At 46.7% G+C, this 27,186-nt stretch overlaps 1 protein-coding gene and 1 long non-coding RNA gene across 4 annotated transcripts in view; one reads left to right on the top strand and one right to left on the bottom strand.

Annotated features, from left to right (window-relative positions):
• Positions 1 to 27,186, bottom strand: part of LOC142587383 (uncharacterized) — a 209,680-nt gene that overhangs the window by 11,957 nt on the left and 170,537 nt on the right. The window lies entirely within an intron of this gene.
• On the top strand, positions 986 to 11,171 carry LOC142587382 (uncharacterized). Of its 2 annotated transcripts, XR_012829507.1 has the most exons (5): positions 986 to 1,508; positions 2,625 to 2,750; positions 4,985 to 5,202; positions 7,530 to 7,614; positions 8,356 to 11,171. It is a non-coding gene; the product is annotated as an uncharacterized LOC142587382 (long non-coding RNA). The 2 variants fall into 2 exon arrangements; XR_012829506.1 differs by lacking the exon at positions 7,530 to 7,614 and having other exon boundaries at positions 987 to 1,508; positions 8,356 to 11,167.

The raw sequence follows: 27,186 nt of genomic DNA, 5'->3' as shown, positions 1-27,186 counted from the left end.
GATCATGCGTGGGTAGTGCACAAGGTAATGTAATTTAGGGATTATGCGGGCTTCTGGGTAGCGGGTAACGAATGAACGGAGAAATTCTTGAATTTTCACCTCCATATAAACAAGAGACTCTGAGGGAAGCTCATCATACAAAAGCATGCCTACAACTTCCCTGAATAGGAGGTAAACCTCCCAGCCTTCGTTTCCCTCTATAATTTTAGAAGCGAAAATCTGAGGTAACAGTCCGAAAAGGCACCACTTCTGTGAAGCAGTGTCCTTTAGAGGGGTATTGCCTCGTACGAAGGCTTCTGTGGGGCGTGGTGGTCTGTCAACGCTTTAGATATAGAATCTAAAAACGTTGTGGTCTGTTTGTACCATCATTGCGGCCACAATGGAATGCGCAAACTTTGTGCACTGTTCTGCAAACCCCTGTGCAAAAAACGTGCAAACGGCTGCTCTGTTCTTGCTCAAATTTTGTAGAGCGATCGCATTTTGGCGTCGACTTTACACGTGGCACAGTTAAGTGCCTCGCTTGCAAGAAAAAAAACGCAAATTTGCCTGTGCCCTTGAGGCTGCAAACAGCTGCCGTAACGGCGCAAGCATAAACCAGTTTCGCCGCCTGCCGTCAGCTTTAAAAAGCAGCGTCTAACGGAGGACGGTCGCCTGTTCCAGGAGCAGGCAACACGCGGCAGCGCTCCCTGATATGCTGCTTTCTAGCTGACGACAGGCGGCGTTACAAGTTTATGCGTACCCCGTCGCGGCAGCAGCTCGCATTTTCATGAGCGCCGGTAAGTTTGCATTAAAACAAAGATCAGGCAATTAACTGTGCTAAGTGTTATACTAAACGAAGTAGGCACCAAAATGTGGTCATTCTGCCAAATTTGAGCAAGGATAGTGCAGCGGTGAGCGAAAACTGTTTTGCGAACGCGCGCAGCGAAATATTCAGGATCCAGCACATGACTTACGGCTTTCGTATTTACTTCGACTTTGGATTCACAACTATGAGAAACACGGCTATGGCACTGACGGCACCTTGCTATCTACGGCGGTGAACGAGTATCTAAACGCGAGTGGCATTCCTCTCTTGCTTGCGTTGTGCCTGTGAAATCTGACAGCGGTGGCAGCATGTCGTCCGATCCGCCTTCAACTGAACTCTCGCCGACTGATGCGGAAGGAGCGGTTTGCCTCTTGTTTGCGTTGCGCCTGTGAAATCCGACAGCGGTGGCAGTATGGCGTCCGATCCGCCTTCAACTGAACGCTCGCCAACTGGTGCGGAAGGAGCGGTTTGCCTCTTGCTTGCGTTGCGCCTGTGAAATCTGACAACGGTGGCAGTATGTCGTCCGATCCGGCTTCAACTGAACGCTCGCCGACTGGCGGAAGAAGCGGCTTGCCTCGTTTCGCAGGAGCCATCAAAGAAAATCGTGAAGCTCACAGGCGCCCGGAAACTCGCCGACCTCCACGAAAGCCTGCGGACGGGAGGGTTCGTGTACCTGATGACAGGCAACGATCTTCTAATACAGGTGAGCGTAAATGTACTGCGCGTTATGGAACGCAAAGAGGATTTGGTCATTGTTTGGTTCATTTTATGTTATTTTGTATACAATGTTTTTTGCAATGTTGTTTGCCTTCCTTCTTTATGTTGTGATTTGCCTCTGTATTTACTTTGCCCCTCCCCTCTGCAATGTACAACCGTACCTTGAGGGTATGATAAATAAATAAATAAATAAATATGGGCAAAGTAGCAACAGTATGCGTAGCGGAGATGTCGAGCACGATTAATAACTTCGGTTGCCGCGCTTTGAACTGACAGATCGAGTCTTAGGAAATTGCTCTGCGTCACTTCACTGTGCTGCCAACTACTAATATTTTTGTTTCGTCGCAGCCAATGCACTTGACCTTAAATTGAGAAGTGTAGCGCATACTTGCCCGTACGAACACAACGTTGCTCAACTATAATTATTGCCGTGTCGAGAAGCCGCAAGGAAACTAGCCTTTTCAGTACTTCCATCTTCTGAAAACTTCTGCAGTTGGTTTACTACTGATATTGGGGTAAGGTGTGCAATCGCTTCCCTATCTGGTAGGAGAGGGAGTAGTAACAGCTTCAGTCAATGTAATGGTGCTTTAGTTAGCATAACTGGTCGCAGTATGCCATATTCTGCAAATTTCTTCAGCGTTTAACTAATAAAACAGGCAAGGCGACGAAAACGGACTTGTTGTTTGCCTGTTCAATCTTTGTCGTCATTTGTGCGCTGCAACATTCACACAGCAATGAAGTTAAATTGAACCAACTGAGGAAAAAAAATTGCTGGCATTTTCAGCAATAGGACTATGAAAACCTTGGGCAATCAGCAATATGGTTCTATCTTTGTGAAATCATCTGTTCTTATACACTGGTGGTTGCTGACATTGCATAAATAAGCTTAGCCTTGTTAGCTTAATGCGTCCTGTACTTAGCTCACCTATGGGCAGCAGGATTAGTGCTGTGCTGTGCTGTGATGGCTCGAAATAACAAACCTGTTTGGGACAGTACAGCAACCATAAAGAAAGGCTGTTTAATTAATCAGTGCCTGTTCAGTGCCCACAGCTTCACTTCTAATGTGCAAAACTATTGATAAACCATCTGGGTGTGCTTTCAGATCTTCCAACGACCGGTTCCAGTGCTACGTCGACATGGGTGAAAGCACGACGGTGTGTGATGGAGCATTGATTAACTTGGTTGTCTCTCCAAGCCACGCCGAAGCATCATAGGCACCAAAAAAGCCGTATGCACCCGATCTTATTCAATCTGTACTCATGCATTAACTCTGTATAACATTAAAACCTGTCGTATGCTGGAAAGCTATAATATCGCTATTAGCAGTACTTTGAAGAGCCCCTCACCAGGCCACATAGCTAATTTAATTATACGCTGGAAGTTGTTAGGTGCCCTCTTGGGAGCATTCTACTGCAAAAATTTTCAAATTGGCTCATTAATAGCTGAGATAGAAATATTGCAGTTCCGCAAACCCATGATTTAAGGAGGCGAGCGTCACAGCCAAAAAACGCTTGGATGCCCCTTGCCAAGCCACTAGTGGAGAAAAGGCTGCATGTTGTTCCATACATGCATGAAGTGGCCCACGATTTAAAGAAAGTGGCCAGCAGGTACAAAGTACCTATTATTTTCTTGGCTCCATGGAAGCTTACTGGCCTGTGCCCACGCATCTCAGACCCACAGAAGCTGACCCTTTGTGGTAAAAATCATACAAGGCCATATGTGACTTGCGCGGTCGGTATGATGTACGAAATTCCACTTAATTGCGGCAAGGTGCATATCAGCCAGACAGGCTGTTGCACCAACGATTTGGCAAGGGAACATGAGCTGTCTGCCAGGAATAAGATTAATGCACATTTGCCTATGCACTGCAATTACTGCACGTGTGAGCCATATCTTTTCCACATCCGCATTCTTGGTAAACGCAAAGATTGTCTGCATGGGAATTAATGGAGGCCTGTTTCATCAACATGAAATGTGACGTCCATGTCAGTGATACATCTGTGGCTTGAACTGAATTGAATGACAGTTTCTGCACTGTATGACTGAATAATAATGGGCAAGCTTGTTTGAGTATTGCGTGCAAACGTATGTGCGCACATGGCCACCTTCACCTATAAATATGAACCTGTTTGGTTTCAGTAAAGTAGTAGCAAGGGACACTCATTCCTGTCCTAAAGCTTTTTTCTGCCCCTGGTTGTATCTTAACTTTGGGGAATAAGCTCATGGGAATTTAGTAAACAAATAAATGCATGCCATAGGGGCAATTCCACTATGTAAAAATAAAACGTTTTTTTCCCCCTAATATTTTTATGTATCTATATAGTCCTAGTTCCGCTTTTATAGCATACCACTGTCCTTGTTAAATATTGGAATGCTCTGCTACTAATAGATATGACAAATGAGGTGTATTTATGAAAACATAAAAACAAAAAGCTGCAAAATATTTTTTTTAATTTTGTGCAGTCTAGACAGCCCAAATATAACTGATGATATATGAAGAGCTTAAGAAGCACAATCATGTTTGCGACTCCTCAATCCTTCCGTATCATCCTTCAAAGTCTTATCCGACCTTGACATTTGTATCTATCTCAGTAGCTCAGATTTATGTAATGCTGAGGGAAAATTTGACTTCCTGTTTGAAATAATAGCCATGTTTCACCAAAAAAGCTTATAAGCAAAGGCACCAAGAAGTTATCAGAAAAAATGCGTTCATTGAAATATTAATTAATTAGCCACCAGAAATGTGATAGGGAGTTAATAATGTTTGGATAAACATAAGCGGTCTAGTTTGTGTATTTGAGAACCAGAATGTTCTAGCATATTTTTCTTCTATCAAATCATCCTTGGCCTTCATATGACCTGCTTTTGTTCGCTGTTTCTGGTCCCAAGACAATGCTAGTCTGGTCTTGGCACTTTATGGCCCAGTATTTGTCCTTCACAAAGCAATACCTGTGTAGACGATTTAGCTAGCAATAAGTTTTCCTCAGAAGGAATGTTTGCAGGTGCGTCACTATGGTTGCTTATTTCACCTTGGTGGGGGAGCTTCTTGCTCATGGTACCAATGTCTGTGAAGGGACCAATAATGCGCCTTCCTTGTGCATGGTACCAATGCGAAAAGGGGGAGAGGGATCATGGTGTGTTAGTAAGGAGGTATCTGTATAGGGGGTGATAAAATTCCTCTTTAAATTTCGTTTTAACAGCCCATTCATGCTGTAACGAGTCAGTTGTCTCAGTCAGTGATTTTTGCTGTTCGTACATCATTATCCTTGAAAAGCAATGGGCTCCATTTGCTATGGCAAATGTGCCCATATTTATCAAGAGCTATTACTGTATTCTTAGCTCGTCACTAACTATATAGTAGGTAAATTTGAGCATGTGGAGTGATAGTCTGTGATACCACATCTTATGTTTTTCTAGCACTGGATTTTGTTGTTGATTTCAATGAATACTTCTCTTTTTAAGGCTGTCTGGTAGTGCAGTTCGACAGGCGGAGAATGCAGTCAAAGGAGAGTACAAGGAATGGAAAGAGTACAAAGGAGTAAAAGGAAGTCAACGTAGACACTGCCTCCGATGCCCATTGACGTTGCTGCAGACCTCTGAAATATTACAGCAGGAGGCATGCCTGACAGTCTTCAAAAGAAAATTGAATGGATTGCCTACAATTCGTCATCTCAGACAATGTAAGTCACAACAATTACCTGGATGCATTGGTCAGCAAAATAATGAGAACTCAAACTCACCAAAATTCTATTCAGCCGGGTTCATTCGGGCTAAGACCTACAGAAATTCAACTCAGTCGGACTCACTGAGACTCACTTTCGAGATCAGTCTGAGTGAGTCAACTCGTGCATCAGTTTGCCAACCTATGGCAGATGTAAATAAAGTTGGGATAGAATGTACTTAATGAGAATTCATTCCACAGTAATGTCTCAATTATGTTCAGTCGTGCATTTTTCCCAACCTTGTATTGCAATATGAATGGTAAGCACAATGTTAATTAGCGTATTACGCTCCATTCTCATGCGGTTATGTCACTAAGGCAAGTGGAAGGTGTCTATAATCAAAACAAGTTTTTGTTGTCTAATTCATGATTATAACTTAGTTGCTGCGTAGTTCCCCTTGAAAACGCTCGATAACCGAGGGGAAAAAAATTTTTTTCCTAAAGCTTTGCATTGGGGCAGTGAACAACGTCCAAATTGTGCAGTGCCTTTTTAAGTGTTTAGCAGTGTATATGGCATTGTTGGTTCGAAATTTTTTTATCACTGATACATCGTTGACTAGTTCTGAATTACAGTTCACTCATAACCTCGAAATTTAAATATTCAATGGCAATGTCGACATTGCAGCCCTGAGCCCATTTTCTTTATTCTGGCGAACAACATGAACCCTGACACTAGCAGCGCTACATTTTATGCGGGTATACAAATACCAACTGAATTGGATGGAAAGACAGTTGTGGCTAGATGAATTCGTACAGTGCTGCATGCGTCATGTCAAATTTGCGAGTTCGGTTACCACCAGCAGCATTTCTTCTACTTCCATTCCTTTTCCTTCACAAAAAACAGTCATGAAAGCTACAGGAAGGTTAACACTCAGTCATAATTTATGTCATGCTTCAATGGAGCAATATCCTCCGTGGTTTCCTTGCCATGAGTCTTGGGTTAATGAGTGGGCGAGGGCGCTAGAATGGCGCGTTGAATAAAGCTTCTTTAGCTGCTGGTTACAGTTCTTATAGGTAGTGTACACCACAAAGGTAAACGGTACATAGACAGAAGTGCCGACTGTCAACAAAGAGGTTATTATTCAATGTGCCGAATTTACACAAGCAAGTGAAAGAGCTATCTGAAAAACATTAACTTCTGAAGATAGAACAAGAAAAGCAGACGAGTGGCCAAAAAATGAACTATGCTGGAAATCGGGATACAAAAAAAATATGATTGCATCACAAATACAGGCCGTTCACGTGACTTCCAGAATAACTTTAGCTCTTTTTCTGATAGGGCAGTCAGAAAGGCATCTGCAAGGTCAAGCGCAAGATTTGGCATGTTGAATCCACATAAAATGTTGTGTACGAAATTTCTCTTTCATGCGGCGCTTGTCATATGGGGCGGACTGCCAGATGCCTTCATGAGAGGTTGTGCGAACATGCATATAATGTGCACAATGGCAGAGCAAGTTTTTTTGGCACATCATACTAGCATGCGTGGCTGCACTCCTTGGTTTGAAAGAATGTCAGTTATTCACAAGCACAGGGATGGTCTTACCCATATCATACTTGAAGTAGCACAATTGGCATGGGAGCCGAGTGCATGCATCAACAAGCCATCCATTGCCTTATCTGAAAGAGAGCTCAAGTTTCTGGGAAGTCAAACCTATGGCCGGCATTTTTTACGCAACTCTACATTTCTTCGTGTGCCTCTTGATGGTGTGCTTTGTTCTTTTTAGTAGTTATTTTTCAGATAGCTGTATCACTATTGTGTGTATTCAGCAATAAAACCTCCATTGGTAGTCAGTGCTTGTGTCTATGTCCTCGTTTAACCTTTGCACTGAACACTCACGATAATGGATCAACAACTAGCTTAATAAGCTGCCCTTGTAAATCCTTATAGGAGATGCTCCTTCAAGTTTGTATTCATGGCTAATTTTCCCTTGTGTGCATGTTTCAGTAATAAGCTAATTTGAAATATTAATTAAAACATTTTATAACATCTTGTTTGGTGAAAGTATTTTAAGAGTTTGTGAACTCTGGTCATGATTATCCGTTTATCTTGGCTATTGCAGGACAAAAGGATTAAATGTTACCCCTGTCCTGTGTCAAATCCATCTGATCAATTCTCTAACCTCGGTGTTGTCACGTACCTAATGCTTTCATGGTGCAGTTTACTTAAATTCTCCCATCTGATGACTCACAGTTCAACTGTTTGATATTATTTCATGGAAATGTTGCATATTGTTTTTTGTGTATTGTTTGATGTCGAAGGTTGATGCATGCTTTTTTAAACATCAGGTACCCAAATAAATTGTGCAATGTTGCTGCAAGGAGCCTCGTAAACAAGTACCCAGCTCTGAGGGACACATTGCACCTTGGCCATGTAATAGCATTTTCTTATAACTTTTTATTATTTCTTTTGCACTTTTAGATGTTAAGCGTATCCTGGCCAAGGCAGCCGCATTTCAATGGGGGCATAATGCAAAAACACCCGTGTACTTAGATTTAGGTGTACGTTAAAGAACTCCAGGTGATCCGAATTTCCGGAGTGCCCCACTACGTCATGCCCCTTAATCAGATCGTGGTTTTGGCGCATAAAACCCCATAATTTTTTTTTACATTAAGCATGCTGCCAAAGCCTTTCTTACTACTTTGTAAAGTTTATGGCCATCCTTGCTTGCAGCTGTTCAGGTCTGTGTGCTTGTGATTGAGTAGAGATGTGGTGGTTTTAAAGCTTTGCAGCTTAACTGAATATGAAGATATCAACAGCACCTCTGCATCTGGCATGCATATGGCCACCTCTTGTAAAATTAATTGCATGCTCAGCTAAATATGTATTTGGTTAAATAATACATTTTTGTACCTGTAGCCGTTTTCATGCATTAAAGTTTTGACCAACACCAATACTGAAAGTAATTCTCAGATATTGTGTTGGAAGGTGTGCTAAAATAGCTCACTTGGTACATTTTGGAACATGAAGGAAACAGTGCAATAAGCAAGCTAAGGTTAGGGCAACTCCATGTTTAACTGTGCTGTGTTTGCAGTTTCTTTAAAAACCTGAAAACTGGAAGTCATTGAACTGTTGATTAGGTATGTAAAGTCAATTTCTTTCATTTCATTCCAGTTCTCATGGTATATGTGCCCAAGAAACAAGTACAAAAACATGCGAAAGTGAATGCCACCAGGATGCCCTGAAGTCGATGCAGAAGTGAAAGCAAGAAAGGCAAGCGAAATTGTGACACATGCTCAAAATCTGGATTTTGAAGACGGGTGATCAGCTGCAAGTTTGCACGCATATTTCACTAGATAAACTGACTCTCCTTCTTTGTTATGTGGCTTAGTTGAAACATTAAGTTGCTTCTCTCGATGTACTTGTTCGTTTCATTTACATTTTTTCTTTAACAAATGCAAACATGCAATCCAGCTATCGCAACTATATCTGCAATGCTGTCATAGATTTTGTCGGTGATCAAAGAAGCAAAATATCATATCGCATCGCCACCTTGAACCTAGAGTGAAACATTAGTTCAAGATGTAGTGGTAGATGCATTTATAGACTAGTAATACAGCATTCGTACTGTAATGTATATTGATATACATACTAAGATGTAGTGAAAAGTCTGTGGCTATGCTGCTCTGACACTTCAGTTGTTTTAACCCTTCATTGATGAGTTCTGCATACAGCATACCAAAAAATATAAATTTTTCTTGCTGATTTTTGGCATCGAGTAAGAAGTTTCTTGTTAAATGTATTGAGCCAACACTGAATGGCAGCAAGTGTCATTTGTCGGTTTAGAGCAGGAACACAGGATGGGGAAAAAAGGACATGGGACTCATTTCCTTTAGAAAGCACGGTCAGAGGAGACAGACCAGTGCAAGATCTGCTGTAGTGACCTCAGACACACAATGCAAAGAGCTCTCTGTACAGATTCCAAACGCAGCCATATGTCGCTTGGGGAGAAGCCCACTTCTTCCCCCATACTACTAAAGGAGTTTCTAAAAAATATCCTTTATTTTCGTTGATTATGCTTATTCTCAATGTCTTTTGCACATTTAGGTATAAAATAATTTCTTTTGTATTTATATGCGTGCTCATTAAAGGGTTAAACAAATAAAGTGGTTCCAATGAATGTGAATGCATAACTTTAGCGACTCTAGTCACAATGTGTTGATCATTCCATAATCTTTGTGAGACCACGAAACAGGAACTAGGCAGCATGAAAATCACTCAGCAGTACCAAGAAGGAAGTTTCAGCACTTATACAGTACTGCAGAATACACTTCTCTGATCCCACTATGGGGAAATAACTGCTTTGCAAGTGCATTGCAGTACTTTAATACTTTAACTGCTTGCTGCAAAAGGAAAGTGCCATTAGAGTATTACATAAGGATAATGTGTTATGAGGCAGTCGCTAGACGTGGTATGTCACATCACTGAGTTGCCGGCGGCCATTATAATTAGCTGTTTTCTGTGGCATTTTTAACTTGACAGAAAATAGTGAGCATTATTTGATCAATAAACAATACTACATAATTCTGGCCCTTATTTGGAACTTTGTCTCATCTCCGTGATGAGCGCAACCCGCTTTTCATGTTACTGAGATGGAGTGACTCCTTGCAAAGCAGCAGGGTAGTCTTGTTAATGATGCTGTCATTCACACTTACGCAGATTGTTTAGTAGGCATTAGCTCAGTGCCATTCCCCTACAGAATCACAGCTTGCATTTCATTCATGTATAACAGAAACATTCTGTAGATTTCATGTGAAAATGTGACATTGGAGGGCATTATGCTATAAGTTCACAGCAGTGAGCCCCATTATTGGAAGACAGCTGTTGTCTCAAATTACTTACAGCAAAGTGAAGCCATGTACAATGTACATGTGCAGTTTAGTATGGGCCACAATGACCAAAACAAACATAAATAATGTTCTCGTATTGCAAAAGAAAATTGTTCGAATAATCGCTAATGTTGACAATACAACTACCTCCAAGTGTGCTTTTGAAGCACATAACACTGTCTGCATCAATCACTTGTATAACTTGAAGTTGTTAAAAAAAATTTATTTCTCAATGGCATCCACTGCCAATTTTCATTCTACTCTGGCATCTTTGGACATGTGTCGTGCTAACATACACATAAGACCTATTAATACATGGAATATACCATGTTTTTGCGCTAATTATAAATTTCAAATGTTGTCTTATAACCTGCCCCATGTCCTAAACACGTATAAACATACAAAAGGGTATACCAAAGCTGAGCTGCGGAAATATTTTGTTGAAATGTGATTTTATGTCTTTGCTAGTAGATGCTGCATGTTTGCTTGGTTATTACTTTTAGTATTTCTGAACATATGCGTGACCATTTCAGCGTTTCGATTTTACTGTTCAAATTTTGTGCAAAGATTAATAGACTCTGTATACATAAATAGTGAATGTTTCTCTTTATTGAATGTGACTATTCTGTGTGTGTCTGTTGAAGATTTCCTGCACCACTCTTGTGCTACTGCTTGTAGGGGTTTTCTGGACAGTCAAGCTGTGCAGGCAGCTTTTTGCCAAAAACCTACCCTCCAGTTGAATCTGGAAAATGAACTTATACATATATTCTTATACTTATTTAAATATGTTCTGCCTATTGTGTATCCACGTGTGTGGGCTTGTGATATTCCCTGATGGCAAGGCCATTTATGGTTCGTTCAAAGAGAACATTTACGGATGCATTATAGCTATTCTCTGGCTCCTCTCTTCCTGCTGTAAACTGGATTCTCTGCTTATAAGAAATAAGTGTTCCTTGTGATTACTATATGTGCTCTTGCTAAGGGTTACTGTAATGTGTTCATGTTCTTATTGAATAAAATGTTTACAAAGTTTTAACAGTTGTGCTGTTCTTTCAGATCTTAACCGGAGCAGGCAGCATTTGACGCAAACATGGAGGCAGTGCTAATGGAAACATTTTGGAGGTGAGACAATAGTCTTTTTTGACAAATTGGATGAAATGACGGCCAAGAAGTTGCACTTTTGAAACATTATGGGATGTACTTACTATGCCGGCACCACGAGGATATTGAACTGGCGCTATTTATAATGTCCGGTTTTGCATTTATCTGGCCTTTAGGCATATTTCTTTTCTTCCATTAGCATCAATGCTGTATGATTGCTTTGATTTGATGAGATGTAAATTTGTCGCTTAATATCAATATTGAAATTTAATTCCTCTGTCCATGTATGCCTCCATGGCATATTGAAATAAATGAGTCCTTTGTCATGGCAAAGGATTAAATCCTTTTTCAAATGCCTGAAATGCTAAATTACGTCATAAGTTTGGACATATTGCAGCTGTTTAGTATGCTTTGTAAACTGAAGCATAATGTTTCTCAAGGTTGGCCATTGATTCCAATTTAGCAAATCAGACTGTTGTCTTCTGTTTTTGCCAGGTATAGTCCATTGATGCATTTGAGGTTAATACAGTGATAGTAGCGAAATATTTGCTCTTGGTGTTTCACTCAATGTAGTGTTATGTGCTCAGTGTTTTTTTTAGTTGTTTATAGTATTGCAGTTTATCATAACATATAATGGTGGTTGAATAACTACGCATTTGTTGCACATGCAAACTAAAATCTATTATGTTGTGAGCTTCCATCTTAGTGTAGAGATAGTCTATTCACTACCCAGGCAGAGGTCACAGCAGTTGCTACAAGGGGTCTGGTTAAGTACCAGGAGGTAGTTTCACCAACTCTTGTGATGGTAATCATGTACACCACCATTGTGAGTCTTCAAATGACTACCCTAGGAAGGGTCATTGTTGCCATTCCAAAGGGTACCACTGACTACCAAGGGGTACTTGCATGGACCATTGAGGTAGTCACATCAACTCCTGCTTTGGGGGTAATACATACACCTCAGTAGTTCTTGCGGGAGAGTCACCGGTACTGAGGGAGTCGACCACACTGTGTCTCCAAGAGAGTACGTGTTACTACCCAAAGGGTAGTTTAACCAACTCTTGCCATGGTAGTCATGTACACCACCATTGTGATTCTTCAGATGACTACCCTAGGAAGGGTCATTGTTGCCATTCCAAAGGGGTATCGCTGACTACCAAGGGGTACTTGCATGGACCACTGAGGTACTCGCATCAACTCCTGCTTTGGGAGTAATACATACACCTCAGTAGGTCTTGCGGGAGAGAGTCACCGGTACTGTGAGGGAGTCGCCTGCACTGTATTTTCAAGAGAGTACGGGTTACCACCCAAAAGGTCATCATATGTGCGACGAGCAGATACACCCCGAAAAGAGTCGCTTGCGACTACCTTTTTTTTAAGAGTGTATGATCTTCACACACCGTGACGTGCCGAGACGAATCGCGTTTGCTATGATGGTGTTTTCTGTACCTGCTTGATTAAGCCAGTACGGACTTGTTTGCCCAGCGGAATATGAGGGCGGACTTTCATTCCGCCAAGTTCCGTGACCTTGCGCAAGGAATCCAACGCAGCCACGTGTTCTACGTGAATCGCTAGCACGTTCTTACGGGTGTTCACTCTTATGTCTTTGATTTCGTTTGGAACCAGCGCCTCTAGATGTGAAGACGCGGCTTGCCTGTTGAGGCGTCTCAGGATGTCAGTGGCGAGAACTGGCGAGAACAGTATGGTGAGCTCCTCGGTATCCCGCGAAGATCTCACGGTGGACTCACTCGAATTCGATGATGCGCTGAGAAATCTTCGCTTTGCTTTACGACTCCGCACCAGCTCGAAGGTGTCGTCACAAGAAGCTTCACTGCTGACATAGTACTGCATAGTGTCGTCGCTTTCAGTGTCGCTCTCGGCGCCGTTGCGCTTCCTGGAGGCAGCCGCCGCGGGCACTGCCGAGTGCGGCGGACGCGTATGAGGCTCCATCACCGTCGCAGTTAAGCAGGAAATAGCAGTTCACTGGCAAAGTCTAAGAAATTCAAACAATGAGTAGAGCTGGAAGAGCCCGCGTTCTGCCTGAAAAACACAATATGTGCACGACTGGTACTAGACATCAATTGTGTTTACTGCCCAATGCTTCTTGTCATCAAAGGAACACTCACATGAAATTGTGAGAATGCAAGTCATACATTTCGATTCACCCGTCGCGCCCGCGCCACACGTATGCTTTTGTTCAAGTGGAGAAATACGTTAATTGTGATCCCTACAGAAGTGTGGGTCATTGTATTTATTTTCGTGAATAGAAAGGACGTCGCTTATAATTCCGCACTTTTCAGCCGTCAATCTACCCAGTGCACGTGTCCTGTGAAACTTCGGCCTGCACTGGCACCTTTTGCAATGGTCTTTGCGATGTGCACACTCTGTTAGTGCCTGTTAGCAGGCGCGGTCTCGAATCTCCCTTTGTTTAACCTTAGACGCTCTTGTTGTATAGTGTTACGTTTCGCCTACGACGCGCGGTATAGCCGGCGCGGATGCAACGGACGCTGGGGCTTCGTTCAAAGCGGCAGACATTTTGGCCCGTTCGGCGCCGCCGCTACGCCTCCCCGCCAAGCGCGTCCAGGCATGTTCCAATGCCACGTGTCTTCATGTGCGTGTGTGTGTGTATGTGCATGTTGGTGCCCACGCTTGTCGAAGCGCGGCAGCCGGGGAGAGGAGCTCCCCCAACTGTGAAGCGAGGGGGTCTGACCGGCGCCGACACGACGGATGCGTCCACCTTCTCATCCCATTGTGCCCGAGCGGCACAGTCACGTGCTCGTCTATAGAGGGGTTCCTTCTTGCCCTCAACTGCGAGAGTATAAAAGCAGCTGCCCCCGGACGCCAAGAGAGGCTCCGATTTCTTCTGTTGAGTAACGTGCTCTCCCGTCTCTCTACTTCGGTCGACCTGACCGCCAACTCTTTGCGATGTTAGAATAAACAAGTTGTTCTGTTACCTGTCGACTCATGCTTTGCCGGGACCTTCGGATGCTTCCAGTTGTACCCCAGGCCGCCAGGCCAACGCTACCCTTGGGGCTTGCGACCCAGGTGCAACAACGGGCGTCAGCGCTGAGTTCCCAACAACTCGTGCCAGCGGTGCGATTCCAACAATAGCATCTGCCACGGCAGTGGGAGCCCGACCAGAACTGCGGCTGGGTGCCTACTGGTAAAATAAAAACAAGAGCGCTCCCGTCCTTGTTCTCAGTCATTACAGGACCTCAATGCTTGGAAAAAGGTGTTCCTCCACAATCCCAAGACTTCCCTATGTAATAGGAGTTTGGGGTGTTTGGGTGTCACTTTGCGAAATCGCCGCCATGTGGTCGGCCCGAATCTGTCACGCGGTTGCCGCGGTGGCAAAGACGCCCGTATGTGCGGCTGTGCCAACACTTTCAGACAGCTGCGGCATGTCACCACGTGTAGTTCTAATTACTTTGTGCCCTAAAGGCAAGCCGTCGCACTGTTTTAAAGAAGTGATCTCGCAGCACCTTATTGTACTTATTCACTCTTTACACAGTCCATAAAACACCGCAGATTGCTTTAATTGAGCAAAAAGACGTGTATAAATGGTCGCAGGGACGCCGCAGAGTTGAGTACGGGCTGAGACCAATAAAGATGATCGTGGTGTCATCATGGGTGTTGCTGAGGTGCCTAATTCGAATAGGGCGCTCAACTTGCTGGCCTCTGTACTGCGCAATCAAGAAAGCGACATGTTCTTTCCTAATTTCTAGTTTGCCTGAAGCTCATCGTTGCTGTGCCGGGGCGTGAATGAATAAACCACGAACCCTACTGCAGAGAGCAGCCAATCACGGTACGCCATGTGCGCAAGAGGAAATGCATGACGCTCAGTAATTAGGTCAGCGTCGTGCAGTAAAGCATGTTCCAAAGAATCGCGCGGAGCGCTACGTCGATTCTTCCCATCGTAAATGCCGATCGCCACTATTTTATTCGACCTCGAATCAACCCTGCGTGTTCTGCGAGACAAGGTCGGGCAGCCAATGTCTACACGGAGACATGGCTGGATTTTCCGTGTCTTTCACCACAACTTAGTGCATGTCAGATCCTGTGATAGGATTCGTCGAGGTCCCGCGTGCCCTGAAGTATAAGTATAATTATTTTTATTTTCATGTGCTGTTATGCTCATTTTACTTTGAGAACTGTATCAAACAAACACGACATTACGGTTCAATGAACCACCTGTTGTTTTGAATTAAGCAGGTCATCTTCGCCGCTCTTTGTCACCAAAGATGTCGCTAACGAAACCGACTGCCTCTTTATTTCTAGACCCTTGCCGTTCTCACGCAGATCATGGATGCCAATTCGCCAGCGAAAACGGCGACAACCGAAGCGTTTTACTGCTTCATACCGACTTCAATCTTGCCCACAGCAACAAACCAAACCGCGTCGTAGCCAACGCTTTCTATCGCTCCAAGTATAGCACTCACCGGGTCTACATGTTTTATACTGGTTGTTTTTGTTTGATTACATAGGGTAGAATAGAACAGAATAGAACAGTATTGTCGTTGCTGTAAGAGGTTTTACCCTGTTATATGAACGCATTTTCTTATGTCGATGCATCAAAAGCGTGGGTTATGGTATGCACATAATAGTGGTGCGGTGACGCAGCCTTTTGCTGGTCGCTGTCAGTCGAAGGGCCGGCTGTTTCCTTGCAAAACCACAAATTTTCCATGTCGAAGATCGAATGGGGCCGAGTGCTATCTCTGACGGTGAGGCACCCGTCGCACTAATAATTGGCGCGCACGGGCTGCTGTAGTCAGCTTGCTCGACGCGCTCCTCTGGCCGAGCACTGTCACCGCGAAAACATGATACATGCTTTCACCTCTAATGAAACGCACTCGAATAAAATGACCCCTGAACTCTGCCTCTTATGGTTATAAACACTGTAAATCCTTTACCAAGGCGACCGAACGAGAGCAGTGAGTGCTGTTCCCATTGGTGCACTGCCATATAGCTCGTATATCCAGAGGCACTAGAACTGTCATGCTGCCTTATTTTCTACGAGTGACTTTAGTAAGAATAGGTATTAACGGGTGACGAAACTGCGCATTATCACGGGTGGTAGTGTTTAAAGCGCCCTTCTCTGCGCCCTCAGATCGAAGCTGACAATACCTAGTGGTTCCATAGAGTGATAGCCGCTATCGGTGGTGATGGACTGTGTTCATTCCATGACCGTGGATCACAAAGTGGGGCAAGGGCGCACTTAACCCCGCCCGGTGCGGGAAACATTATGCAGGCCCAATTACCCGCTGCATATTGTTGTGGAGAGGTTACTGCTTTAATCATGTCAGATAGTAGGATTTGGGGTGCTTCCCTGGTATGGCATATTAGATAACCTGCATACAGCCACCAACAAGCCTTCGTAAATTAAAAAAAAAATATTTCTGGGGTTTTACGTGCCAAAACAACGATATCATTATAAGGCTCGCCATACTGGAGGACTCCGGATTAATTTTGACCACCCGCGGATCTTCAACGTGCTCCCAATACACGGGACGCGGGTATTTTTGCATTTCGCTTTCATCGAAATGTGGCCACCGCGGTCGGGATTTCATCCCACGATTTCTTCCGTAGCAGCGCAACACCATAGCCGCTCTTTTTTAAATTATGGGGTTTTACGTGCCAAAACCACTTTCTGATTATGAGGCACGCCGTAGTGGGGCACTCCTGAAATTTACACCACCTGGGGTTCTTTAACGTGCACCTAAATTTAAGTACACGGGTGTTTTCGCATTTCGCCGCCATCGAAATGCGGTCGCCATGGCCGGCATTCGACCCCGCGACCTCGTGCTCAGCAGCCTAACACCATAGCCAACGAGCAACCACGGTGGGTGCCATAGCCGCTGAACCACCGCGGCGAGTTGTATATATTTTTTTGAAGAGCCTGTTTTAAGAACTTCATAGCCCTTTAACATTGTTTTTTCTTGATCACTACCGACGGCTTATTTTAGTCAACAATTGGCAAGAACAGCGAGTCCGAAACAGGAACCTTCCTTCAGCGGTTTACTAGCTCCCGCCAGTTAACTTTGATTTGACCAGGCGATCAATTATTTAGCTTGCTTTCAGTTCTAAAGCAGAGATGGTGCATCAGCGGCGGTCACGTGGTTCCCGGGGACACAAACGTGATGGCCAGCCTGTGAACTCCATTTTGTCAGCCCTACGCTGCCACCAAGTTTTCGACGTGAAACTTAGTGCATACATTCCCGCCCCCCCCCCCTCAAAGTGACGGGGTGTGGGCCGAGTCCACCGCCTTCGGAAAAAGGGCTTGCTATGCCTCTCGTTCGTTCCAAAAATATAGCCATAGGCTCCGCGCCAAAGCGCAACATGACGTTCCAGCGAGGTTTCTGTAAGTGTATTTGCGTATCTGTGACATTAGTTAGAAAGAAAAAAAGCTGTCTAGGGTTACTGATGCCAGTAACAATTCCGCTATGCTATAGCGCCCCATTGACGTACCTACCACCCGCCGTGGTTGCTCAGTGGCTATGGTGTTGGGCTGCTGAGCACGAGGTGGCGGGATCGAATCCCGGCCACGGCGGCCGCATTTCGATGGGGGCGAAATGCGAAAACAACCGTGTGCTTAGATTTAGGTGCACGTTAAAGAACCCCAGGTGGTCAAAATTTCCGGAGTCCTCCACTACGGCGTGCCTCATAATCAGAAAGTGGTTTTGGCACGTAAAACCCCAAATATTATTATTATTATTATTGACGTACCAGACATCTCCCATGTTGGAGCTATCGCTACTTGATGCTGCGTATTCCAATAAGAGAAAATGCTACGAGAATAGAATCGGTTTAATAATTCGGAATCTGGATTCGGAGATCAGTTCTTCGGTGATAAGTGTGGCAACACAAACCAGATGGAAGCTGCTGATGGGATCCACGGCAAAAGTAATCAGCTCTCTATGTAAACATCGTGTCCCTGCAATGTGTCTACGACAAGGCGTGAACTTACACAATGGCTCCGTAGAGCAGTGCGGCTCTTGCGCACTCCGGTTCACTCCTGTTGGCCTAGAATATCCGAGTGAGGGAGTTTAATTTTCGTGCCCGACCTTACACACATCCGCAGCAGATCACCAAAGTTAGCAGCCTCTAGTCAATAGACCAATGTAGGTAAAGGAAGCCGCCAAAACGTACCCATAACCTTAGGAAAAAAGTCGAAATTTCAACCAAAATCAAAGCATCTATTGCGATAGCAAATAGCAGATATCCATAAAAAGAAAGGATACTACTTTGATCGGTCGTATCAACTTCTAAGCATTCGCTTCCTAACTAATTTAACAAGCATGGTGTCAGTGCGTATAGCAAACGTGAACACATCACACTCGCTGTCATAACGCTGTCATGAGAAAACGCGGCAGCACCAGCGAGCGAAGTGACCTGCGTGCTGTGTATCGCTTCGACGCAAACTGGGCGCCGGGAACACGCATCACACAGAAAGCTACTAGCCGCCGACGCACCTAGACTCCACCCCCAACGCAGATCGATCTCAAGATACCGCCGCGCGACCGCGCGTAGCCGCCATATGCGCAGTTGCAGCCGGAGTAGAACGCCGCCCCCTCCCTCCGCTCCCCCCGGTGGCTCGCAACGTTCGGCGCCTCGCGCGTAACAGCAGACGGCGCGCTTCCACCTCGCTTTCCTCCCTTCCGCGCGGGCGAAATTAAGCAGTGATCGTCGGCTTCCCTCGCACGCTTTCACTAGCACATACCACGTAGGGCGCACAGCGATGGTGTTATCGCCCTTGGACTTTTACAGAACGTCACGACGACGGTGACGGCACAAAATACGCCTGGAGTGTTTATGTAATTGCTATTGCAATAAAAGATTGACTCTGACGACTGAGCTGACTCTCATGACTGAGCGGGTCGGGCAGAGCCCTCAGAGCCATTCGGTAACTCGCATGCACTGCTCATATGGCTGCTACATTCCCCATATGACTGTTCAAGTAATGGTAAACGACAAAGTTCTGCTAGCATAGCAGAACTGCGAGTAACTGTAGGTCAAAACTGCAACGTGTACGTGCGCGTATCTGGCCGCTGCCACGGGCTCTATTTTTGTTCAAGTCAAATTGTCGTCGTGCTTGTAGCGACTGGCCGTCATTTCGCCGTGCCTCGCCACGGGGTTCATTGCCCGCTCGTCTTTCTTGGAAACCAAGCGGCTGCTCGACTGGGGCGCCACCACCGCCACTCGGCAATCCGGCTTTTCCTTTTGAATAAAGCCACTCGACTTTCCGTTCTCAAGCTGTTGAAACGTGTATTCCTTGCCCCTCCCCCCTCTAGAATGCCTGAGCCTTAGGTGTGAATGGCGGTAGGAATGAAGAGTTCATGTTCAAGATAACATGGTTTCATGCGCTTGCACGACAATGTCGCTTCTTTGCAGCGAACGTCAATCTTTGAGGTTTTCTTTGAGCGCGAAACAATACGAAAGGGGCCCTAATAACGCTTGGTGTTGGGCTAGTTGGTGCATGCTTCTTACAACGTAAACGACGCAAACACCAAGAAATACCGAGGAATGGAAAGGGGGTCACGCGCGCCTAGCTTTATTCGTTGAAAACATCGCAATATATTGCCACGCCATACATGAGCAGCAAGCTTCCGCGTATGGTATCTCCATAAATCTGTCAATATCAATTAGGTGCTAACTTAAAAAGCATCTAAAAAATTCGCACACAGCACTATGCAACACCACTGACGTATCGCCAACAGCGATACCATTCTTTCTTCTTATATAATATGCCTCCAACATTTCACGTTCCAGCAGCTCGTTGCTTCTGCCAAGAATGGTGATCCTTTTAAATCTTGCCTTGCATTTACAGGATTGGCAGGGCACAGGTAGCTGCGCCGAGTGGTTATTCTTAATGGAAAGTTCATGTTGCCCCACTCTGGCATTGACACATCGGCCCGTTGCTCGATGTAAACCTTGCCGCAGCTGAGCGGAATATTATGAACCACCCTCACCGCACAGTTGACAAAGGCTCACGCGCCTTTGAAACCCGCAGGCGCCGGCGCGACAGCTTGCTTGGTGCCAAGAAGATCAAAGGTGCCTCCTACCTATTAAGACTACCTTCTTAGAGCTACCTTTAAGCTACCTTCTTAAGGTTGTGTGCAACCTTAATTACGTAAGGTACAATTAGCCCTTCCTATGCCGCTCCTTCTTTTTTACGTTCGATTTTGAACGTGGGTTTCAGCTACTGCACCTACGACGGAGCAAGGATACCCACATTTGAGCAAAGCGGGTTGAACTGACTGTAAAAGCCCTCTGCCATCATGTGATGGCAAGATCTCACCAGCGCATTCCGAAACCACAGAGGCAATATCCCTCCCAATGACTTCTGACTGGGCCGCATCATAGACCATCGAGTCTTTACGGTATCGGGAATAGTAGACCCAGCAAATATGTTCTTCTGACAGCGTGAGGCTCATATTTAGAAATTTTATATGGTTATTAATGGACAGCCCATGCTTGAAGGACAACTTCTTCGCATGTTGTCTGAATTCCTTTAGAACTTCATCCACCAACTTTGTGGTAGTCATACACGGTTTGCGTTTTAACGAAACTAAAATATAATCCAGATATCTAAAAACCCTATCCACCTTTGCATTGCCAAGGGTCTGAGCCAATAATCTGTTAAAAGAGGCTAAGAACATGTTCCTTAGCCCTGGTTGTTCGCATAATCCAACATACATTCCGTTCCGTTGAATATAAATCTGCTCTTCTACGTCACAAATATGGAACACAGAAAAAAAGCCAGTAATGTCATAAAGTTATCAACGGAAATTCTTGCAGCTCTTTCAAAGGCAAGCACGCCGTTTTCTGTATAATTCTGTATGCGGCACCGAATAAAATAAATCTACTGCATCTACTGAGAACGCATAGCCACCCGCTTCGAAACCTTTCAAAAGCTCTATGACATCATCTAAAATTTTTGCAACAAACGAATCTTCTACTACAAGCGATTTTAGTTGCGTTAAAAGAAACCAGCTTACAAGATGTTCCTACGAATCTCGCTCACTACTAATACACTGGGATGGCTTCTAAAAAAACATCGGAAGCACATCTAGCTTCGCATCATTAACCGCTCTGAACAGTCTTAAAAGTTCAAGATCTTTGCAGAGCAAAGTAGCCTTGGCTTTTACGTTGGTCGCTTGGTTATTTACTGGTTTGAAGTTCTTTCCTATTGCATGTGAAACTTGTTCACTGTAGGTTCTTGATGACACAACAAATCGTCCCTCCTTATTGGCCGACAGGAGCGGAAGATTCTTTTGTTTAAAATAGTAAACCACTTGTCTACTTCGATCATTGCACCGCACATGTTCACGCCGAACATTCTTTGAAAGGCACTCCACTCCTTCCAACAGGCACCTTTCTCTGTTTTCACCTTCCACCGAGTTGGGCACACGCCTATAGACAACAGTGCTAACAGGCCATGGATCTGAACTTCCGCGGGTGTAGAAAACTTTGGTCTTTCCTTCAGCGTGTTAGATAGCGTTTCGGGCAAGTACAAATCATCTATGACGTGCAGTTCGGCCGTTTTGCAGCTTCCTTCTTGGTAGTTTTGGTGATATGGTTTAACGTACACCGTCACTATTCTGTCACGATCCGCCCTGGTTCGTGAACGAGGGAGGGCTCGAGGCACCCTACGTTAGACAGACGCTCCGCGGCCTGATCCGTAGCGCTGCGGAGGTCGTGCCTGCTGATGGAGTGAAGACAGGTAGAACCTCCACCCACCTCGAAAAGGCGCCCACCACCACCAGGAAGTAATGGTATTTGAGGGGCCCCTCAAAATCCACATCCAGGCGGGACCAGGGTCTCTGTGGGAACGGCCAGGGGCTGATTTCCACATGACGTGAGGCCCGCTGATGCTCCTGGCAGATTTGGCAGCTCTGCACCATGTGAGCGATGCCCTGGTCCACGCCACGCCACGAAACATGGGACCGGGCCACCATTTCAGTCTTTTTCACGTCAGTATGACCCACGCGCAGCAACTGCAGGCCCTGTACCGGAGACATTCTGGGATCACCACCATGGAACCCCACAGTAGGCAGCCCTGCTGCAAGGTGAGCTCAGCTCAGCGGCCTTGTGGCTTTAGGCTTGCTGAACCAATTGCTCTCCACGGGACACCGCCTTGACCACCTGAGACATCACTCGTTCCCGGCTAGTCGCTTGTGATAACGGAGATCTGGAGAGTACCTCCGTGTACGCGTGCTCCAGCATGAACATTTCAGCAGGTTCTGGAACAGCATCAGGCACCTCTGGCAGGGGGAGACGGCTAAGGGCATCAGCAGGTCCCAGGTCCTTTCCCGGGCGGTAAAGCAACTGGTAACTGTAACCTCCCAGCGTCAAGGCCCAGCGTACAACTCGACGTGATGCCTGCACGGGAACTGCCTGGTCAGGCCTAAGAAGCTCCAACAGCGGCTTGTGGTCCGTGACCGCCTCGAACTTCCGGCCCCACAGATACTAGTAAAAGCGTTCGACACCGCCCACGAGGGCCAGACCTTTCTTGTCCAGCTGGCTGTAGCGTTGCTCTGCAGCAGGAAGCCGATGACAAGCAAACGACACAGGGCATTCCTGGGCATCCTTGTCCGGTGCGCCAGGACGGCTTCGATGCCGCACGGCGAGGCTTCTACGGTCAGGACGACAGGCTTGGCAGGATCGAAGTGTGCCAGCACTGGAGCCTTGGCGATTAGCTCTTTGCTACGCTGGAAGGCCTCATCCTGCTCCTTCTGCCAGACACATCGTTGACCATCTCGAAGTAGAAGATTGAGCGGCTGTAGATGCTCCGACCGGTTCAGAAGGAAATTTGTGTAGAAGTTGATGAGGCCGAGGTAGCTCTGAAACTGCCTCTTGTTCTGCGGCTTATGCGCCTCGAGCACAGCATCAATTTTGCGGGGAGCCGGGGCTGGGCCAGACTGGGAAACGACATGTCACAAGTTGAACACTGGTGGCCAGGAAAACACACTTTTCATGTCGTCCAAGTACACCGCCCCGTGCCTCATACCCCTGAAGAGGTTGTTCATCTCCCACTGAAATATGGTGGGATTGAGGGGACGCCAAACGGTAAGCGAATCTACTGGAAGAGCCCCAAAGTTGTCGATATTGCCACATACTTCCGGGGTGCGTCCTGGAGCAACAGCTGCTGGTAAGCATCTCTGAGGTCGAGCTTGGTAAACTTCTGTCCGCCGGACAATCCTGACCAGAGATCTTCGATCCGGGGCAACGGGTACTTCTCGACGGTAGCGACGGGGTTGACGGTAACCCTGAAATCTCCACAGATCCTGCCACTGCCGTCTCGCTTGAGGACTGGTACAATGGGAGCAGCCCATTTAGACGTCTTGACGGGCACTAGGATGCCCTCTCGCTGTAGCCTTTGCAGCTCCTGGGTGACCCCGCCCTTAAGGGCGAACGGCAGTGGGCGAGGCTTGAAAAAACGTGGCCGGGCTCCCTCGGGTACACAGATTCCAGCAGTCGTGCCGTGAATGTGCCCAACCCTGGCTGGAACAGGGACTTGAACTCGTTCAGGAGGATGGGGACGTCTTTCACCACATGCAGGCTAGCTTCCTGGTACTCTGGCAGACGAACGCCCAGTGCATGAATCCCGTTTCGGCCCAGCAGCGTCGGCGACGATGCCTTGGTTAAGTAAAGAGGAAGGGCTGCCTCCCTGTTGCCAAAGCGAACGCTGACCTGCGCCTGACCATGAACCTGGGAGAGCTACCGGGAGTAGCTGCGAAGCAACACGCTCTAAGCCTCGATGGACACGCCAAGGAAAGTACGCTTGAAGAGTTTACCGGCCATGACCGACACGCTGGCCCCTGTGTCCACCTCTATGAAAATCCGGTGCCTGTAGGGTTCGGCAGTCAGCATGTACGGCGGCACAGACGATGGTACATGGCACGTGTGCCACATGTCGGAAATCGGCGGGTCCTCGGCCACAACGTGGAGCCTAGCCGCGAGAGAACTCAAGCCTGCTGCCGCACGCTCCCGTCGCTTACCCATGTGACGGTTATTCTGGCCGCGGGCTTGTGCGGTACCTGGGCTCGAACCAGGCTGCTGCTGCGGTCCGCTGTTCGTCCTCGCCATTCGGCATACCCGTGCCAGGTGCCCAGCTTTCCCGCACGTGAAGCATTGTGCTTGAGAGAACTGGCACTGTGAGGGGGACTGGGCACCACCACAGCGACCCCAGGTACTGGCTTCTGTCGCCAACTTGTTGACCGCCGCTTCCGCCTACGGTGAGCAAGTCACACGGGCAATCTCGTTGGCGTCCTTGGCGGCAGCTTCCAATGCCAGCGCTGCCATAACGGCTTCGTCCAGCTAGAGGTCGGGAAGCTCCAGGAGTCGTGTCTGAGTGGCGGGGTTGTCCTTGCCGAAGACGAAACGGTCCCGGAGCAGCGAGTCCAGTTGGTCCCCGAAGGCGCAGGCACTCGCTAGTAACATGTCTCACATGCCTAGTAACTGCCCGAGAGTCTCTCCTTCCCGGTGGCTCCATTTGTTGAAGCGGGAACGCTTCATTAGTGTGGACGGTGCTAGGTTTAAACGCGAGCGCGGTATGCCGATCAGTTCACCCAGCGTCTTAACATGCGGCGTGGCTGGCTTGAGAAGGTCGAGCAGGAAACTGAAGACGCGGGTCCCACAGCTGGCCAGGAAAATGTACCGCTGTATTGCCTCGGGTGTGTCGTTCGCCAGGAAGAACACGTGGACTTGTTCCTCGTAAACTGGCCAGGTGGACCCATCTCCCTGGAACGGCTCAAGCCTTCCGTAGGGCAGCACGATGGCAGCAACGGGGCAGTGTTTCGCCGTTCGCGGCGGCGTGGGACGTTCCGTGGGTACTCGTCGCCAGTATCACGATCCGCCCAGATTCGTGAACGAGGGAGGGCTCGAGGCACCCTCCGCTTGACAGACGCTCCACAGCGTGGTGGCGATGAACGATGACTGACCGCCGAACAGCTGTGCTCATAGGTGTTTATTGGTGCGGTGACCAATGTTCTCTACAGAGCCTGACAGGCCACCGAGCCTGGCGGGCCAACGAAGATTATGCCCGAGGGGACGTCACATGCTTGTTACAAATTCTTTAACAATATCGCGCGAGCTTCGACCGCACGGTGTGTCATTGGCCTTCTAGCGATCAAGGGCACTCCTGAACCGAAAAGCACAGCAGAATACATTCGAACTAGAATTCGCCTTGCACGACCGCACATAATGTTGCCAATCCCGCCGTCCTTCGCCGCTACAAGGCCGCTGAAACGCCGTACCGTAGATGCTCGCGTGATATTGTTAAAAAATTGCAAGGGTGTACATCGCTACCAAACCTCCGTCGTCTGCTGCGCAGCCCTCTGATATAACTTGAGTATCTGGTGGGCTGTCCGCCATGTGTCAGATTAAGAGCACTTGCATCGTAGGCGGTCCTGCAACAGGCGAATTTCTCTCCAAACTTGTGACTTCCTACGGGACAAATTCTCTTCGCGTGCCCAACTGACTGCTTCACAATACAACACAAGGCTTACACTTCAAGCGGGACCAATCCATTAGCGATGCGAAACGTCAGCTATCGTGCACGGCATGTAGCTTCAGCAATATAAGCGACTAGTAAGCAAGGTTCAGAATTAGGAAGATTTGAACCGAGGGTAGGTTCCACTACAGAAGAAATACATCTTAATAATACTTCTTGTTAGACTAGTTGGTGCATGCTTCTTAACAAAAACTACGCCACACATTTTAAGAGAGGTATTGCCGCTGTGGTTTTGGAAGGTGCGCTGGTGAGATCTTGCCCTCATATGATGGCGGAGAGCTTTGACAATCAGGTCAACCGACTTTACTCAGCTGGGTTTCCTCGCTCTGTCGTCGGTGCAGTAGCTGAAACCCTCGTTAAGAAATTGAAAGTAAAAAAGAAGGAACAGCATCCGATGGCAGAAAGGCCAACAGTTCAATATTACGTACAATCTTACGGTTGCGCAAAACCTTAAGGAGGGAGCTAATAGGTACGAGATACCTTTGGCCTTCTCGGTATTAAGGAAGCTGTTGCGCCTGTGCCTGCAGATTTCGAAAGCGCAGGAGCCATCTATATGTGGTAAGAGGCATGAAAGGTCCCACTTCACCTGTGCCTTGGGGTTGCTTTATGAAATTCTGCTCAGCAGCGGCGATGTTTACATCGACCAAACGGACCGATGTGTTAACGCCAGAGTGAGAGAACATGAACTTTCCGTTAAGAATAGCCACTCAGCACATCTACCTGCGCACTGCAAATCGTGTATTTGTAGAGCAAGATTTAGAAGGATCATCATTCTTGGTAGAAGCAACGAGCTGCTGGAACGTGAAATTCTGGAGGCATATTGTATAAGAAGAAAAAAAGGCATCTGTATTAGCGATATGTCAGTAGTGCTGAGTTTCACTTTTTTTAGATGATTTTAAACTAGCATATGATTGACATCGACAGATTTATGGTGATAGGATGCGTGAAACCTTGCTGCTCATGTATGGCGTGTCTATATATTACGATGTTTTCAAGGAATAAAGTTAGTTGCGAGTGAAACCCTTTCCTTTTCCCGGCCTTTCTTGGTGTGTTGCATGGTTTTCGTTGTACGAAAGGGGGCTTCATAGGAAGGAGTCAATGATGGCTTGATAAAGTTGCGTCGCAGAAAGACGTGCGTGGTTGAGTCGATTGTCTGGGAGCTAAACACAGGCTGCCCGCGGGTGATACGTGATGGTGTAGGTCAAAGCTGGACGAGCCAGGAATGCAGCCTCTGTCAGTGGTGCACGGCCGCTGGCGGAGTGTCTTGCTGGGTGCCGAAAAACTTGCTTAGCACGCGGACTGCTGACCCATTGAGCGTCTCCGCTGCGCTGACTCCAAGGTCATCCTTGATTGTTGGTCGAAGCCCCAGTAGTACTAGGGGTAGCCTTTCCACCTACTGGGGCTGTCGAGCGTAGCGATCAATGACACCTTCAGTTGTCGGTGGAGACCCTCAACCCTGCCGTGTCTGTGGGTGGTAAGCCATGCACTCTTAAACAAATGTAC

Source organism: Dermacentor variabilis, chromosome 7 (genome assembly GCF_050947875.1).
Source record: "Dermacentor variabilis isolate Ectoservices chromosome 7, ASM5094787v1, whole genome shotgun sequence".
NCBI classification, from domain to species: Eukaryota; Metazoa; Arthropoda; class Arachnida; order Ixodida; family Ixodidae; genus Dermacentor; species Dermacentor variabilis.
This window is presented reverse-complemented; position numbering and strand designations above follow the sequence as displayed.